This window comes from Chrysemys picta, chromosome 8 (assembly GCF_011386835.1).
Source record: "Chrysemys picta bellii isolate R12L10 chromosome 8, ASM1138683v2, whole genome shotgun sequence".
In the NCBI taxonomy this organism is placed as follows: domain Eukaryota; kingdom Metazoa; phylum Chordata; order Testudines; family Emydidae; genus Chrysemys; species Chrysemys picta.
In genome coordinates this window covers 99,056,024-99,075,437 of record NC_088798.1, presented here as the reverse complement: position 1 = coordinate 99,075,437, position 19,414 = coordinate 99,056,024, and the positions used below count along the sequence as shown (strand labels likewise).

At 42.3% G+C, this 19,414-nt stretch overlaps 1 protein-coding gene and 1 long non-coding RNA gene across 5 annotated transcripts in view; one reads left to right on the top strand and one right to left on the bottom strand.

Moving 5' to 3' along the window:
* LOC135973194 (uncharacterized) overlaps positions 1–4,770 on the top strand; it is a 22,518-nt gene extending 17,748 nt beyond the window's left edge. Inside the window, exons 2-3 of the long non-coding RNA XR_010589905.1 lie at positions 6–97; positions 3,861–4,770. This is a non-coding gene — a long non-coding RNA (uncharacterized LOC135973194). The remainder of the gene's footprint in view (positions 1–5; positions 98–3,860) is intronic.
* The window catches only part of C8H5orf24 (chromosome 8 C5orf24 homolog), a 24,285-nt gene extending 4,871 nt beyond the window's left edge, over positions 1–19,414 (bottom strand). Inside the window, exons 1-2 of one of the 4 annotated variants that reach the window (XM_005309441.4) lie at positions 19,197–19,414; positions 5,576–5,666 (exon numbers count right to left, since the gene is read on the bottom strand). The gene's annotated coding sequence lies outside the window, so the exon portion shown is untranslated. The remainder of the gene's footprint in view (positions 1–5,575; positions 5,667–19,196) is intronic. The other 3 variants (XM_005309443.4, XM_005309442.4, XM_065555029.1) reach the window with 3 other exon arrangements.

Below are 19,414 nucleotides of genomic sequence, written 5' to 3'. Positions count from 1 at the left end.
AACAGCTATGAAGGTTCCCTAAAATTACCCTGAACTGGCTTGAATGCAAACCACTTAAGGAAACAAGATGTCTATCAACAGATTCAAAAAATCAAAGGTAGCATGACATTTAAAAAAATATCTTTCAAACACATAAAATGATGTAAGAAATGCATCAACGATAAAATTTAAATGATCTGGACTTGAAATATCCTCTCACCCACAGTGATTTGGAAGCTTTCCTGGGTGAATCTAAGCTTTCGTTTGAGGAAAACAATTCTAGCCACTTAGTTGCATCAATAACCTATCAAATGAAAAGCAATACAGTGTCATCTTCCTGATTCAGCAGATGGCTCCCAATGCTTCTGCTTCTAAATTTTCCATTACTGCTGCAATGTGAAATTAATAAACAATTTCACTGCTGCTATCCAGAACGTTGTGAAAAACATACAAATGGATAAAAATCCAGTCAATTTAGTTTTGCTGAGGGTTAAGAAAACAGCTGAGGTAAGTACTGAAACTATTCACAGGCAAGAACTATCCTAAAACAAAGGCTGTTTAGCAGAGACACTCTCTCCCTTCTCCCACTCCATTACTACTATCAAAGCAGGCAGCAGACCCTGGAACAGCAAGGGGAAACCAGAGAAAAAGATCACTCTCAATTCATTCAGGGGGCTTGAAGGATGGTGGAGCTTAAATTTATCCAACACCTATTAGCCTGAGCTACCACCCTGATAAGATGAATGTGGTCCGCTCAAATCTCTCTCAGAGTCATGGTTTCAATTGGTTCCCTTTCAAACAGAGTTGGATCACACTTCAAAGTTTTTTTTACAACCAGAAGTAACTGTAAGCAGTAGGCGCTCAGCACCTCTGAAAATCAGGCCAACACCTGCCACTAACTATTCCATTCAAATACACTTTAAGCTGCCTTTCACAGCATCGAGAAAAATATTGGCACTTGAGAAATAAAACTTGCACAACACAACTCCTCACTATACTTGGCATAGCTGTTAGTCACATCTAAAAACATCAAACTCACACACACTATTAAGAATTAAAACAAATAAAGCGCACAATTTGTAAGGTTCACAAAACTTCCAGAGACAACTGTTGTACAGAAGTCACCCTGCCAACCACGTCTTTCCTAAAGAGTAACGTGTAGATACATTCATTTTAACAGCTTTAAACAGTGACTTGAATTTTAAAATTAGTAATTTTGTTACCATACCTCAGATACATTATTGTAAGGTGCATGGAACTTGCAGGGAAAATATTCCCCATAACCATTAAAGAGCTGTTCATGGCTCATGGAACTCTTTTAAACATTCTAGTTGAACAAGCCTGCAAATATACCCTATTTTATGTGCCATCTTTCCATATGCTTTGTAACATTCATGTGAAATAACATTTTCTTACCAAAACATAGGACCAGATCTGCTTTGCATCACACCACTGGCAAAATCTGATGGGATAGAGCTGCCATAATCAGTCACGAGAGGACCAACTCACTACAGAAGTAACAGCTCCTACACCATTATCCACCTCTGCCCTTGCTGCTGACATAAGGGGCATGGCTAGGACACCCTTAGGCTTCACTGATGATCAGCTTCACCTTGGGGCTCTTGGCAGCTAATGTACCCTTTAAGATGTTTTAACTTAGGCCTGGGAACCAGACCAGCACATAGCAGTCACAGGATAGAGGAAGTGCAATGGTCACATTAGCACACAGCCTATGCTGTGTTGTTCCTAAGTCATAGCTGATGATCTGGCACAGAATCTTTTGTTTAGGAGATCCCAGGGGGTCACTTTGAAATTATAGTACTAGCAGAAGTACAGATCCTGCATAGGCTCCATCAGCACAGACCCCTGTAGTATTGCAGAGTAGAACTGACTTCAACAGTAGGAATTTTTTTTTATTATTTCCCTCATATAAACAAGGTTCTAGGTGAGTGCCTAGTGATATTTTTAGATGAATGCCAAATCTAGCTCTCACCATCTCCAGTCATGCCAATTCCATAACCTTCTTTGGCAGCTTCTCCCATTTCTGAACAGTGCATTTAGTGATGCCAATTTTTCCTAAAATATTCTCTGCTGTAGCCCATCACTTCTTTTTGTGTCCTTAGTTATGGAGAATAATTGATCCCTATCATTTTTAGTACATCCCTTTAGTTATACGTAGACAGCAAGCAGGTCTCTTTCTCTAAACTGAACATGCTTCATAGTCTTATTTTTCCAAAGCTTTTATTATGTGTGCTTCTTTCCTCTGACCCTTTCTTCAGTTTAACTCATCTTTTTATTAAAACTTGATATCCCAAAATGAATGCACTGTGCCTCAACTGAGGCTTAACCTGTGACTGGAATGGAACAGTTATCTTTATCTCCCCAACACTGAGGCTTAACCTGTGACTGGAATGGAACAGTTATCTTTATCTCCCCAACACTACCATACACATGCCCAATACCCATATTAATATATATACACCTCTACCCCAATATAATGCTGTCCTCGGGAGCCAAAAAATCTTACCGCGTTATAGGTGAAACCGCGTTATTTCGAACTTGCTTTGATCCGCCAGAGTGCACAGCCCCTCCCCCCGGAGCACTGCTTTACCGCGTTATATCCGAATTCATGTTATATCGGGTCGCGTTATAGCGGGGTAGAGGTGTGTATATGTGGAGAGGGGGAGAGAGAGAGCGCGCAAGCGCATTTGGCAGCACCAAAAACCTCAGTATTTACTAACAGAGCAGGTACAGAATGGGCACCAGTAATGCAAACTTCAGTCTGCCTGTGGATTTAAAGATTTAATTTGTGATAACAGATTATGTGATACGAACAAGTCTTGAAACATTTACCCAGCATCTAACATCCAGAGATCTAAGCCTAAAAATCAGAGTGAAAAATACCTGTGCAGTCATACACCCTAAGGCCTTGCTTCTGTCCACAGCACTTAATTTTAACATGTTTTAACAATAATCATATTTACTACATTTAAAAATGTAACTCACTATTAGGACTGGCCAAATAGCTGGAAAAAAATTCTGAATAGTCTCTAACCAACTATGTAGCTGGCTGAACACTGCAAAAAAGTATTTTTTAAATAAATGAATCTTTTTTCCCATTATAAATCCCATTTTTCAGCAGTTTATAAAATAGCCATAAACATTTGATTCAAGCAGAAACATGGAATGCAAGGCCTCAGCCAAAGCGTGACAATTGATAATTTTTAACAATTGATTTTACTGGCTTTTAAAGGTATAAGGAGACCAAAAACAAACAAACATGTCTTACAGATTCATACATATTTGCACAAATCTCCATCAATACTGCAAAGCAATTGTGGCCTGTTATGTCAATAATCTGCAAATTAAGGGTTTATAGCATCCTGTACCTTTATGATGTACTGTAACAACTTCTTACATATTACGTTAATAATTCACACATTAAAAGGAGTGATCCTTATGTTTCCAGAGATTTGCCTCGGATTTTTTTTTTTTTTTAATCAAAGCAGCAGAATAAAGTAAGATCACAGCCAGACCTTCAGAATAGCTTCATAGGGTAAAATCTCCAAAAAGTTTATCAGCACCTTTTGTCTGTACATCACTTCAGTGCACTCTAATCCTAATGTACAAAAAGGTATGCACCTGTCTATGATGTTCCAAATGGGTTGTCTGTTGCCCAGCTGGTAGCACCCCTTTAAGGCCATGTCCACAACTGAGAATTGACCTATTTCTAATTGAATGTGTTGGGCATAACTGATTTAAGCACAAACTGTTCAGTATATTCATATTAGCCAAGCTTATTTATATTTTGAATCACTGTAGTTTTGCCTCACTTCCATACTAGCACCATTCTACCCTTTTTCTGTTGTAATGCTTTCTAGATTCCTATCATGCAGATCCCAGCACAAATCTCAAGAGAAGTGGATCCTGAGAGATTGGAAAAGGCCACCAGTGCACTCTTGGACAGTAGTGGGAGGACAATTTGAACCATTTTAGCACGGTCTACATGGAAACTAAATTTATACAGGCTGAAACCATTCAGACTAAAACAGTATTTAACCCTGCTGGAGGCAAATCTAATCCAAACACTATCTGGAATACACAAACTATTTGGAGTACATGTATGTGGCCATGAAGTGCCTTACAAGCATGACAAGGAGACCACAGTTTTCAGCACAGCAAATTTCTCCAGTGTATACTAGGTCAGTAGCCCTTTATGTTAAATATAGGAAAAAGAGAAATATAATAAACGGCTTAGCGTAGCCAAACTTAAATAGTATCACACAGTTGCTTGCAGGGTCTATTTACTGGCAGAAAGAGTTCACAACAATATAAAGGTTGAGTCTCTTTTCCCAGAGCTGACATCTCTCTTCAGCCACCTCTCTCCTTCAGAGGGCATAGCATTCATAGCAGTTGTAATCAGTTCCAGTTGGGGCATTTCCTGCTTCCTATTGCCTGCATTAACCCCTTTCTTCCTTCTAAGGTGCATGGGTATATAAACCTTATCACAGTGCATATGCAGTGCATGTGTAAATATGTGAACATGATTTTACATGTGCAATATTTAAATATAGATGCAGTAATAATGTAGTTCAGCACATCCATATATTAAATGGTTGTTATAACACAGATTCTCTGTGCACTATAATTCAGATTTTTTGAGCAACATATGGTGGAGCAGTCGTGAAACCATAGTTAAGATTGCATTACAATTTCAGTTTCAAAGTAAGAATACGCAATAATCCTGTGTTGTTTAGAAAAGGACAAAAAAATGTAAGATACAATTTGGGAAGGGGAATTTTTGGTGTGGTAATAACAGAGGTAAGTAGTTAGTGTCTGTAAAAAGCAATCAAAAATCTTCTGATTTTAACAAGGCAACGTCTCACTTCTCTTTCGACTCTTCAATATAGTTTACATTATAGAATTGCCTGAGACTTCTCATGACACTTAATGCATGCATGAGGGTTCTGCAAATTCTCCTTTTGTGTCACCAAGTTGTATTAGTGTAATGGAAAGATATAACAAACAGCAAGTAAGCACGCCATGCATATGATGCTAGATTTGTATATGTTGATATAATATCTGAGAACATTAATCAGAGTAATAATCAACATTTTTTCCTTCAATGTCTCATTTGAACATTGGCACGCAAGCTCTAGCTTTCAGGAGGAGCTCACGGCTCTCCAGTCTGCCTCAATGGCCCAGTCACAGAGAAAGTTGGCTTCAGCTGAGCAAGAGCAATGTCACACAGGGAATCGGACAGAATACAGAACAGACACAATGATGCACAAAGGAGGCAGTCATAGAGAGCATTGCCAGGCAAATATCAACAACCACCACCCCAAATTCCTATCACCATTTTCCTCCTATTCAGAGTCTACCATACTCTACCATCTGCATCCCCTCTCCCCACAGGGAACAATGAGTCTTGCCATGGCTTCCAAGATCCACCTCCCCAGCCACTCCAACACTACAGCAGGGAGTTCTCACCCGCAAATATATACCACTAACATGTAAAATGCTGCAACTTCATCTTTGTGTACATACTTGCACTTACTTCTGACAAGTGATAAAATTCTCTAGAGACAAATGTTACCTGTCTATAATTGATGATATCAGAATTGACACATGAGGAGCAAAGCGCAGATCACAGAGAGTGTTTCAGAGTTCTCGCAAAAGGGGGGAGTCTGAAAAAAGGTGAGACAATCCAGTTAAAAACAAACAGACAACAGGGATATTTTTGGAATGCTTATTATTCTCTCTGTATCCATTTTTTCATCGTGCTATGAAAAATGCAAGTATTACTAAAGTTTAAAAATGGCACAAATAAAAACAAAGAATGTAATGAGATTTTTACAAAATAAGTTTTTAAGACTCATGTTCAGAGTGGAAGTGACTTTGTTGGCAGAGGGATGTAGAGTACAAGTGAGGACGGGTCTACACACAAATTTGTATTGGTTTAGCAAAAGGTGTGATTTAAAACCCATTCAATTAAACCCATGCAACTGTGTGTGTCGACACTATTAAATCAATGTGAACCTGGCTGCTATTGGTTTATCTTACACCTGTAAATTTAGATGAGCAAGGTAAACCAATATAATCAGTTGTAAACCAATGTAAGTGCATCCTCACAACAGTTTGAACCAATTTAATTAAATTGGCTTTTAAACCAATCTAACTTAAACCAGTGCAGCTTCTGTGTATAAACAAGCCATAAGAACACTTAATATGAGAGATGGGTATTATGGTAGTGAAAAAATTATTATTTTAGCTATTCATTTCCCTGCCTTTAGGGGTTTGTGTTGGTGTCACTTAAAAAACTTCTTCTTTCATATGGCGATAGTCAAACAGTGAAAGCAACAGTATGACTACAGTTGGATCTTAAGAAATCTCTTATCCAGTCCAGAGCAGAGGGGGTAGCCATGTAAATGGCTGAGACACCTCCAGGAAGAGCATGGATTGGGCAATTGTCCATGATGTGTCTGACAGTTTGCATCAGACCACAGTCGCAGTTTGGTAATTCCCTTGCTTTCAATCTATGGAGTAAGTATGCGCATCTTCCATGTTAGATGCAGATATGGTTTAGAGCTGTCCATATGTACGTGGGGAAGAGAAGCCTGGCACTTGCACAGCTGGGTCGTCGATTAGATTTTTGTTTGGTACATCAGCAGCCACCCAGGCTTTAGACCATCGTCCGTGAACATCCTTATCTTCCATGAGGAGGGCTGTGGCACGAGACCAGAAAGGTTTTCTTGATTTTAGTCAGTGGCGAAGGAGTGTTAAAAATTATAACTGGTTGTAAACAAAGGGGTCTTTATGGTAATTTCTTTTTTTTTTAATAGGTGTTGCTGTGGCAGAAGGAAGAGAACAATAGGCCAGAGGATTTGGGAAAAGAGGGATGGGTGGCCTAGGGACCTCCTCTATAGTGGAGCACGGGAGCTCTACCAGTGCTACACAGGAGTCAAGGAATAAGTTCTTCTTTCCTGGAACTTGCGAGGCATTTCTGATGGGGACACCTATGAATCTTGGGGACAGTAGCAGGTCCCAGCCTAAAAAAATACAGCTGGTTTGTCACCAGGACAAGATAAACCCTTAATGGCAACCTCAATAATGTTAAAGCAGATTAACTTCCCAAATACTCTGAATGTTTGACAGTAAGATGTGCTGATCTGTTAATACAAAGCATAAAATCATAGAAATGTAGGGCTGAAAGGGATCTCAAAAAGTCATCCCGTCCAGCCACCTGCACTGAGGCAGGACCAACAAAAACTCCTAGACCATCCCTAACAGATGTTTGTCCAACCTGTTTTTAAAAACTTCCAGTGATGGGATTTCCACAACCTCCCTTGGAAGTCTATTCCCAAGCTTAACTATCCTTATAGTTGGAAAGTTTTTCTTAATAGCTAACCTAAATCTTCCATACTGCAGATTAAGTCCATTACTTCTTATCCTACCTTCGGTGGACATGGAGAACAATTGATCACTCTTCTCTTTATAACAGTCATTAACACATTTGAATACTATCATGTCTCCTCTCAGTCTTCTTTTCTCAAGATTATACATGCCCAGTTGTTTTAACCTTTTTTATAGGTCAGGTTTTCTAAATTTATCATCATTTTTGTTGCTCTCATCTGGATTCTCTCCAATTTATCCACATCTTTCCTAAAGTGTGGTGTCGAGTACTGTGTCCAATTCTGCAGCTGATGCGTCACCAATGCCGATCAGAGGGGGACAATTACCTCCAGTATCTTACATACAACACTCCTGTTAATACATCCCAGAATATTAGCCTTTTTTGCAGCTGCATCAGATTGTTGACTAATAATCAATTTGTGATCCACTATAACCCCAAATCCTTTTCAGCAACACTTCCACTTAGTCAATTATTCCCCATTTTGTAGTTGTGCATTTGTTTTTTCCTTCTTACAAGTACTTGTATTCATCTTTATTGAATTTCATCTTGTTGAATTCAGATCAATTCTTCAATTTGTCAAGGTCATTTTGAATTCTAATCCTGTCCTACAAAGTACTTGCAACCCCTTCCAGGTCGTTGTCTTCTGCAAATTTTATAAGCATACTCTCAGCTCTATTATCCAAGTCATTAATGAAAATATTGACTAGTACCACACCCAGGACCAACCCTTGAGGGACCCCACTAGATACATCCTCCAAGCATGACAGCAAACCCTTGATAACTACTCTGAGTACAGTCTTTCAATCAGTTGGGCACTCACCATTTAGTAATTTCATCTACACCGTATTTTCCTAGTTTTCTATGGACATGTGAATGTCATGTGGGACTGTGTAAAAAGCCTTACTAAAAATCAAGCTATATCACATCTACTGCTTCCCCTTATCCACTAGACCAGCAACCCTGTCAACAAAGGAAATTAGATTGGTTTGGCATGATTTGTTCTTGACAAATCCATGCTGGCTATTCCTTATCACCCTATTATCCTCCATGTGCTTACAAATTGATGGTTTAATAATTTGAGGTTGCCGCTAAGGTTTTGCATTACATAAGAATATAAGAATGGCCATACTGGGTCAGACCAAAGGTCCATCCAGCCCAGTATCCTGTCTACTGACAGTGACCAATGCCAGGTGTCCCAGACGGAGTGAACCTAACAGGCAATAATCAAGTGATCTCTCTCCTGCCATCCATCTCCACCCTCTGACAAACAGAGGATAGGGACACTATTCCTTACCCATCCTGGCTAATAGCCATTAATGGACTTAACCTCCATGAATTTATCTAGTTCTCTTTTAAACCCTGTTATAGTCCTAGCCTTCACAACCACCTCAGGCAAGGAGTTCAACAGGATGATTGTGCACTGCGTGAAGAAGAACTTCCTTTTATTCATTTTAAACCTACTGCCCATTAATTTCACTTGGTGGCCCCTAGTTCTTATTGTGACGGGTTGGATCACAGAAACCCCCTTGGGAGCTGCCACCTGATGTGCAAAGACTACCTCTGCTCCTGTTTTCCCTGCCAGCTCAGGACTCCAGCACCCTGTCTTGCTGAGCCAGACACTTCCGTCTGCTCCAACACAGACCCAGGGTCTGAATCACTTGTCCCAAAGCTGCAAGTTTACCTGAAAACAGCTCACAGAAGTGTGCTTGTCTTTAGCACTCAGATGCCCAACTCCCAATGGGGTCTAAACCCAGATAAATCCGTTTTACCCTGCATAAAGCTTATGCAGGGCAAACTCATAAATTGTTCGCCCTCTATAACACTGATAGAGAGATATGCACAGTTGTTTGCTCCCCCAGGTATTAATACATACTCTGAGTAAATTACTAAATAAAAAGTGATTTTATTAAATACAGACAGTAGGATTTAAGTGGTTCCAAGTAGTAACAGACAGAACAAAGTAAGTCACCAAGTAAAATAAAATGTGCAAGTCTATGTCTAATCAAACTGAATACAAATAATCTCACCCTCAGAGATGCTTCAGTAAGCTTTTTCTCAGGCTGGACACCTTCCAAGCCTGGGCACAATTCTTTCCCCTGGTACAGCTCTTGTTCCAGCTTAGGTGATAGCCAGGGGATTCTTCATGATGGCTCCTCTCTCTCCTTTGTTCCCTTCCACCCCTTTATATATCTTTTCAATAAGGCGGGAACCCTTTGTCCCTCTGGGTTTCCACCGCCCCCTCACTGGAAAAGCACCAGGTTAAAGATGGATTCCAGTTCAGGTGACATGATCACATGTCACTGCAAGACTTCATTACTTACTTGCCAGCACACACATATACAGGAAGACTCACAGGTAAACACAGCCATCTGCAGACAATGGGAGTCATCAAGATTCCAAACCATCATTAATGGCCCACACTTTACATAATTACAATAGGCCCTCAGAGTTATATTTTATATTTCTAGTTTTAGATACAAGAGTGGTACATTTATACAAATCGGATGATCACACTCAGTAGATTATAAGCTTTGTAATGATACCTTACAAGAGACCTTTTGCATGAAGCATATCCCAGGTATGTTATATTCACTTTTTACCATATTTTTCTAAAGCTATCCCAGTTACATTATATTCACTTATTATCATGTTTTTATAAAGCCATATAGACTGCACATCACACTTATATTATGGGAACAAGTAAATAACTTTTCCATATTCACTTTCTCCACACCATTCATGATTTTATATAACTATCATATCCCACCTTAGTCTCCTCTTTTCCAAGCTGAAAAGTCCTAGCCTCTTTAATCTCTCCCCATATGGGACCCGTTCCAAACCCCTAATCATTTTAGTTGCCCTTCTCTGAACCTTTTCTATCGCCAGTATATCTTTTTTGAGATGAGGAGATCACATCCATACGCAGTATTCACAATGTGGGCGTACCACAGATTTATATAAGGGCAATAAGATATTCTCTGTCTTATTCTCTATCCCTTTTTTAATGATTCCTAATATCCTATTTGTTTTTTGACTGCCGCTGCACACTGCGTGGACATCTTCAGAGAACTATCCACGATGACTCCAAGATCTCTTTCCTGATTAGTTGTAGCTAAATTAGCCCCCATCATATTCTATGTATAGTTGGGGTTATCTTTTCCAATGTGCATTACTTTACATTTATCCACATTAAATTTCATTTGCCATTTTGTTCCCCAATCACTTAGTTTTGTGAGATCTTTTTGAAGTTCTTCACAGTGTGCTTTGGTGTTAACTATATCTTGAGCCATTTAGTATGATCTGCAAACTTTGCCACCTCACTGTTTACCCCTTCCTCCAGATCATTTATGAGTAAGTTGAATAGGACTGGTCCTAGGACTGACCCTTGGGGAACACCACTAATTACCCCTCTCCATTCTGAAAATATACCATTTATTCCTACTCTTTGTTCCCTGTCTTTTAACCAGTTCTCAATCCATGAAAGGATCTTCCCTCTTATCCCATGACAACTTAATTTACGTAAGAGCCTTTGGTGAGGGACCTTGTCAAAGGCTTTCTGGAAATCTAAATACACTATGTCCACTGGATTCCCCCTTGTCCACATGTTTGTTGACCCCTTCAAAGAACTCTAATAGATTAGTAAGACATGATTTCCCTTTACAGAAACCATGTTGACTTTTGCCCAACAATTTATGTTCTTCTATGTGTCTGACAATTTTATTCTTTACTATTGTTTCAACTAATTTGCCCGGTACTGACATTAGACTTACCGGTCTGTAATTGCCGGGATCACCTCTAGAGCCCTTTTTAAATATTGGCGTTACATCAGCTATCTTCCAGTCACTGGGTACAGAAGCTGATTTAAAGGACAGATTACAAACCATAGTTAATAGTTCTGTAAGTTCACATTTAAGTTCTTCAGAACGCTTGGGTGAATGCCCTCTGGTCCCAATGACTTGTTACTGTTAAATTTATCAATTAATTCCAAAACCTCCTCTAGTGACACCTCAATCTGTGACAATTCCTCAGATATGTCACCTACAAAGGACGGCTCAAGGTTTGGGAATCTCCCTAACATCCTCAGCCGTGAAGACTGAAGCAAAGAATTCATTTAATTTCTCTGCAATGACTATCGTCTTTAAGCACTCCTTTCATATCTCGATCGTCCATGGGCCCTACTGGTTGTTTAGCAGGCTTCCTGCTTCTGATGTACTTAAACATTTTGTTATTACCTTCTGAGTTTTTGGTTAGCTGTTCTTCAAACTCTTTTGGCTTTTCTTATTACATTTTTACACTTAATTTGGCAGTGTTTATGCTCCTTTCTATTCACCTCACTAGGCTCTGACTTCCACTTTTTAAAAGATGCCTTTTTATCTCTCACTGCTTCTTTTACATGGTTGTTAAGCCACGGTGGCTCTTTTTTAGTTCTTTTACTGTGTTTTTTAATTTGGGGTATATATTTAAGTTGGGCCTCTATTATGGTGTCTTTTAAAAGTGTCCATGCAGCTTGCAGGGATTTCACTCTAGTCACTGTACCTTTTAATTTCTGTTTAACTAACCACCTCATTTTTCCATAGTTTCCCTTTCTGAAATTAAATGCCACAGTGTTGGGCTGTTGAGGTGTTCTTCCCACCACAGTAATGTTAAATGTTATTATATTATGGTCACTATTTCCAAGCGGTCCTGTTATAGTTACCTCTTGGACCAGATCCTGCGCTCCACTCAGGACTAAATCAAGAATTGCCTCTCCCCTTGTGGGTTCCTGTACCAGCTGCTCCAAGAAGCAGTCATTTAAAGTATCAAGAAATTTTGTGTCTGCATTTCATCCTGAGGTGACATGTACCCAGTCAATATGGGAATAATTGAAATCCCACACTATTACTGAGTTCTTTATTTTGATAGCCTCTCTAATCTCCCTTAGCATTTTATCATCACTGTCCTGGTCAGGTGGTCAATAATAGATCCCTACTGTTAGATTCTTATTAGAGCATGGAATTACTATCCATAGAGATTCTATGGAACATGTTGATTCATTTAAGATTTTTACTTCATTTGATTCTACATTTTCTTTCACATATAGTGCCACTCTCCTTGCCCACCCCCCACACGACCTGTTATGTCCTTCCAGTATATTTTGTACCCCGGAATGACTGTGTCCCACTGATTGTCCCCACTCCACCTGGTTTCTGTGATGCCTAGGATATCAATATCCTCCTTTAATACGAGGCACTCTAGTTCACCCATCTTATTATTTAGACTTCTAGCATTTGTGTACAAGCACTTTAAAAACTTGTCACTGTTTGTTTGTCTGCCCTTTTCTGATGCGTCACATTCTTTTTTATGTGAATGTTTCTCGTCTGATCTGGCCCATACTTTATCCTCTTCCATCCTCTCCTCCTGACTAAAACCTAGAGAATCTCTATCAATAGGCTCTCCTCTAAGAGAAGTCTCTGTCCGATCCATGTGCTCCTCTGCAGCAATCGGCTTTCCCCCATCTCTTAGTTTAAAAACTGCTCCGCAACCTTTTTAATGTTAAGTGCCAGCAGTCTTGATCCACTTTGGTTTAGGTGGAGCCCATAATCCTGTATAGGCTCCCCTATCCCAAAAGTTTCCCCAATTCCTAATAAATCTAAATCCCTCCTCTCTACACTATCGTCTCGTCCATGCATTGAGACTCTGAAGCTCTGCCTGCCTACCTGGCCCTGCACATGGAACTGGAAGCATTTCTGAGAATGCTACCATAGAGGTCCTGGATTTCAGTCTCTTTCCTAGCAGCCCAAATTTGTCCTCCAGGATGTCTCTCCTACCCTTCCCTATGTCATTGGTACCTACATGTACCACGATCAAGTTTGATAAAGTTGGGTACATATTGCTTTTTGGTATCTGCTGGAGAATGAAGTGAAAGCCTTATGGGGTGTTATCAACTAAGACCCAGGAATCTCTTAGTACTGACAGGCAGAGGTCACAGGGGGTGCAGAGTGTTTTACAGGGATCCCTGAGGGCAGGTATATGCATAATAATTCATTAAAGCATAGCATGTGAGGTCCCTGAGAGCCAGTAGCCCACTGAACATACTAATCACTGCAAAACATATGTATGCATAATATTTAAAGAGCTGTGTCAGTACTGAAAATTCTGTTTTGAAGGCAGGTAACCACGAGGTGACATGTCTCAGACAGGTTCCTTTTAAGCAGATGGTAACAGACATTTACCACTGTGTCTGGTCGTGTATTAGGCATTATACAACTCTCAGTGGATGCCTGTTTGCATATTGAGCCAAATGTTAATCAAGATTGCAAAATTTTCAAGAGAGGAAATTTACAGGGAGAAAAACAGCAAGAGAGGATCTTGTTTACAAATAACGGCAGTGGATTGTTGGGGTATATTTAGGGGTGGATCCTTCACTGAGGAGGCAAGCTAATAGAGTGTCTGTCTTATGAATGGAGGGTGACAGTCAGCCAAGCCTAGCTATAAAATGTTGGAAGGACTTGAGCACTGCTCTATAAAACATCAAAGTATCTAGTTAAGTCAGTCTACGTCATAGAAGGCATGTTATTATTTCATTTTATATGTAACCATTTGTTTCCATCACTTAAATCTCTATGTTACTTGTTTTCACTATAAACGTACCTAAGTACTGTGTGTTAAGCGGAGTGGTGACCTGAGGAGTAACTGGTAAGCTGAGGTGTACTGAGAGTGTCCAGTAGAACAGGTGCTAGACACTCTAGGGAGATGCCTAGAGATGGATGGACAGGGTACATCCTGATGAAACCTTAATTATCACTAATCATAGTTTTTGTTTATGTTAATATAGCCTTATGCTTTAAGCTTAGAGCTACTGGGACCTCTCTTTCACCACTATGGTCTATCCAACACGATGATGGAAACTGTGCTAACACAGTGTTTAAATCAGCTTCTCAGTTCAAAGAGACAAAGAGGGTATTTTTAAAGAATAATGCTAGCCAAGCCATGTTACAAACCCCTTAGGTCTTCACTCGTGCAGTGTTTGATAACAGTTGTCAAACACCATGCCCTCTACTCCCTCCTTAACTATGGGTTAGGCTGCTTTTGTGGACAGAGCCAAAACATGTTCAACACCAGAGGCGGAAAGCATCAATCACCACTAATAATCAGTTGATCATAATTTCTTACAATGCGTATTGAATGTGGTTCAACTTACCTACATTAATGGGACAACTATTTCCAGCACAGGAAGTGAAGTCCTGTCCACAGTAGGGAGATTTCCCCCTAATGTTAACACCAGTTGTAACAACATAAAATGGAAGTTGTAGTGTTGACTCACAGATGGTGTTTTTAACAATATTGATAAGACCTGTTCTGAATAGGTTTACCTGATGCAGAGTTAAAAATTATGACAATAACTGGCAGCGCATCTACACTATGGCTCTCAACACTGTGAACACCATTAGAGTTGAAGTTGTGTTGACAAAAATGAGACATTTTAAAAAGTGGTCCTAGTGTCCTTTCTAGAATTGTGCTAGAAATAATGTTTAAACATAACTAACCTTATTTTCTGAAATCTCCTGCTACTGAATTACCAACTCTATTAGTGGCTATCACAGTGATAGAGCTAGTGCAGACTTGGCATCAGCATTATATCATCTTGTCATCTAACCTTGATTACAGCAAGTCTGCACGATGTGATAATAAAAATGCCAGAAGACACCAGTGTTCTATTTGCACTAGTATTCCCAGCTGTCGCTGCCACTGGTGAAGCTGCAACAGTGGAAGAGCAAGGTAGAGTGTTTGTAAAGTCTAGCATATACAAGGCCTTAGCATGGACAGTACTGGTATGATGCTGAGTGTGAAGCTACAATGTTATGGAGTGCTGGTTCCCAAATGTGCCACAGATTACTATTGGAGGAGCACATTTTACCTTAAAACTTCCAAAAGAAGTAACACACATACTATATTGTTTTTACTGCTTCCACCAAAGGATACAAACAATGAGAGAGACACTGGCATACAACATCTATAAAATGAACAATATCCACAAATAAAAGGAACAGTACAATTACCTAAAAAAAGTTAATATTTATCAGCTCAGTCTGTACAAATTAACTCTTCTGCAATTAAGACCTTGTTTGTTTGTTTAAAACACTAAGTGCTTACTTTTGCAACTTGTAAATAAAGCTTTAAAAATAGTTTATAAAAAGAAACATTCACCTATCTTGAGTATTCCAGTGAATTAAATAGGTTTATCTCAATTGTGTACCCAGCAAAATAGACAGAGTATAGATAACCAAATATCTAAGTATGTATCTTTTATTCAATACTCCAATAAAGTATATTCACCTGCAAAAAAAACCCAGCGCACTTGTCCAGTTTTTGAATATTAAATTTGAGAAAAATGCCTAGTCTGTTAAATGGGTAGAGAGAACTTTCACTCAATTTTAGAGATTTTATTAAAGCAACATATTATAGGTGTTCTGATGACTACATTACTGTATAATGTCTCTTTAAACAAAATCTAACTGTTGTAACATTTCTTTTTGTTTGTTTGTTTTGTTTCTGACATTTACATAGCAAGGATTTGTAAACTTGTTGAAACTTCCTAAATAAATTAAATATGCAAGAGCTACCTGTAAACCCTAATCTCCAACACCAGCAAACTTTGTATCTAGTTTTTCGAAGTCCTATCAGTATTTGTACAACACACACCACCAAGACACCTAAACATACATGCAAAGTATAATCTACTTCTGAAGCTAGATAAGAGTTTCCCAAGCTTCAGTCATGAAGCATTTCCTGGTGACCCATAGAGAGTAGACTGGTCATATAGTATGGCTTTTTATTTTGCACTTGCTAAATTATATTTTAAAAAGCTAAACAAATATTAAATTATTTCCTAGTATTACCCTACATACAATTGTTACAGATGCCACAAGGATGTCAAGAGACTGTGAATGACAGGAGAGTGAGTGTGGATGACTGAATGGGAAGAAAGCAGTTTATTAGACTCTCTGTGTACTAAGAAGTGCTCTATGAAATTGTTCAGAGGTTCCTGAACCAAAACAAGGTACCACAAATAAATTAGAATTGTGATCCTTGGCTTGATGACACAGCCAGCTACTGCAACCTTTCCTCATACTGAATGGCACTTACACAAGTATCCTCACTGACTTCAATGGAGCTACTTACTCAAGCACTATGCGTTAAAGGTTGCAGTGGCCCTGCATTACCAAGCCATGTCATAATTTACCTAGGATAGCATGTGTTCGGTTTAAAGTCCACTTGCTAGGCATATTTAACAATTGCCACTTGGATCCTTACACAGAAACACAAATACACACATCTATCTGAAGAACAATAAAAAAATAAACTGGAGTAAGAGACCCTCTGACCCTTGTATACCGAGGAACCAGTTGTAACATTCATTTATTTTTCTAATCATCTTAAACTAATCTAGGGTCACACTCCAAAAGCAACTTCTTGCTACTTCTGTATTTTGTGGAGAGTTATAGAGAGCAAAATCATAATATTATTCCCCTTTGAATATATGCCCAGTGATAAACACATGTAAAATAAACAATTAAGACATACATATCTACTAGCTAACTGCACTGAAAGTGTTATATACTATTAAGTACACACTAAAGGAAATAAATAGGTACTATTTATATGCACTAATGGAAATGTGCATTATTTACATGCATTACAATAGTACAGTATATACTAATAAACATGCACAAAAGGAAATCAGAGACAATGTAGATGCACTCAAATTATGTGATAATGAAAATATGCACTATTCATGTACATTAAACAATATGCCCGCCTAATAAATAGGCACTGTTGATATGCATTAAAATTCCATGCACTAATTGAACTATGCACTAAATGGAAAGTTCAAAAAATGTGAATTAAAAAGAATATGAACTAAAGAGAATAAACAGATGATTTCAAGGCACTACAAAGACTCTGTACTAAGACAACATGATGTTCAGCTCTCCCTGCTGCTTAGAGGCCAGAGAAGTGGGCAACAAACAAGAGGGGGAGCAGGTTGCACAGCTGCCCCAACCCTGTGGGCTTCTGAGTTGGGATGTTCCTCCATGAAGTATTTGCAGGGGAGGTTGTCCAGCTGCTACCCCAACCTCCAGAGTAGCTGAGGGTTGCCCAGCTGCCACCTCCCTGGGGCACTGATAGAAGGAGATGGGGAGTAGCCCAGCTCTATCACCTCCCCCTCATGGGCACTGAGATAGATACATGTTTAGAGGAGTTCCCCGCTCTGTCACCTTGTCCCGAGAGAATTGAGGAAGTAGATGAGGGGCAGCTTTACTCAAGTCTGTCACTTCCCCACACCCCACAGAGAAAGGAGACCTGGGAGAGTGGTGTTAACCATGTTGCCCCAGGGCAATAAAGGAAATGGGGGGCCCTACTCCACCTGTCCCCACCACCATCCCGGCACTGAGGAAGGAGATGGGGGGGGGCCTGCTCCGCCTGTCACCCTCCCCCCGCACTGAGAGAGGAGATGGGGGGCCCTGCTCCGCCTGCCCCCCTGGCACTAAGAGAGATGGGGGGCCCTGCTCCACCTGCCCCCCGCACTGAGAGAGAAGATGGGGGGGCCTGCTCCACCTGTCCCCACCACCATCCCGGCACTGAGGAAGGAGATGGGGGGGGGGGCCTGCTCCGCCTGCCCCCCCCCCCGCACTGAGAGGAGATGGGGGGCCCTGCTCCACCTGCCCCCCCCACACTGAGAGAGGAGATGGGGGGCCCTGCTCCACCTGCCCCCCCCGCACTGAGAGAGGAGATGGGGGGCCCTGCTCCGCCTGCCCCCCCGCACTGAGAGAGGAGATGGGGTCCCCCTGCTCCGCCTGTCCCCCCCCCCGCACTGAGAGAGGAGATGGGGGGCCCTGCTCCGCCTGCCCCCCCCCGCACTGAGAGAGGAGATGGGGGGCCCTGCTCCGCCTGCCCCCCCCCGCACTGAGAGAGGAGATGGGGGGCCCCCTGCTCCGCCTGCCCCCCCCCGCACTGAGAGAGGAGATGGGGGGCCCCCTGCTCCGCCTGCCCCCCCCCGCACTGAGAGAGGAGATGGGGGGCCCCCTGCTCCGCCTGCCCCCCCCCGCACTGAGAGAGGAGATGGGGGGCCCCTGCTCCGCCTGCCCCCCCCCGCACTGAGAGAGGAGATGGGGGGCCCCCTGCTCCGCCTGCCCCCCCCCGCACTGAGAGAGGAGATGGGGGGCCCCCTGCTCCGCCTGTCCCCCCCCCGCACTGAGAGAGGAGATGGGGGGCCCTGCTCCGCCTGCCCCCCTCGCACTGAGAGAGGAGATGGGGGGCCCCCTGCTCCGCCTGCCCCCCTCGCACTGAGAGAGGAGATGGGGGGCCCCCTGCTCCGCCTGCCCCCCCCCGCACTGAGAGAGGAGATGGGGGGCCCCCTGCTCCGCCTGTCCCCCCCCCGCACTGAGAGAGGAGATGGGGGGCCCCCTGCTCCGCCTGTCCCCCCCCCGCACTGAGAGAGGAGATGGGGGGCCCCCTGCTCCGCCTGCCCCCCCCCGCACTGAGAGAGGAGATGGGGGGCCCTACTCCGCCTGCCCCCCCCCGCACTGAGAGAGGAGATGGGGGGCCCCCTGCTCCGCCTGCCCCCCCCGCACTGAGAGAGGAGATGGGGGGCCAGTTCAGGGAAGAGATGGGGAACTGCTCCCCCCGGCGCTCAGGGAGGAGCTGCCTGCGGCCCCCGCCGGGCCCGGAGACGGGGCTCCCATCCCTCCCGAGTGGCTGCCCGCTGACTGAGTCTCCATCTTGCCCGCCCGCCGCTTCTTCCCGGGGCTCGGCCCAGACCTACCCGCAGGGCTGCCCGGGGCGCGGCGCGGCGCCTCCCCTCCTCGGCTCGGGGTGTCGGAGAGGCCCGGAGAGGACGAGTCCGTGCGGCCCCCTCCCCCCAGCACACAGCGACCGGGCCCGGCCGGGTGGCTGCAAGCAGCGGGCGGGGAGCGGGGCTGCGGCGTGCGCGGGCGGGGAGCGGGACGCGCTCCCGACCGGAGGGGGGGAGCGAGCCTGGCG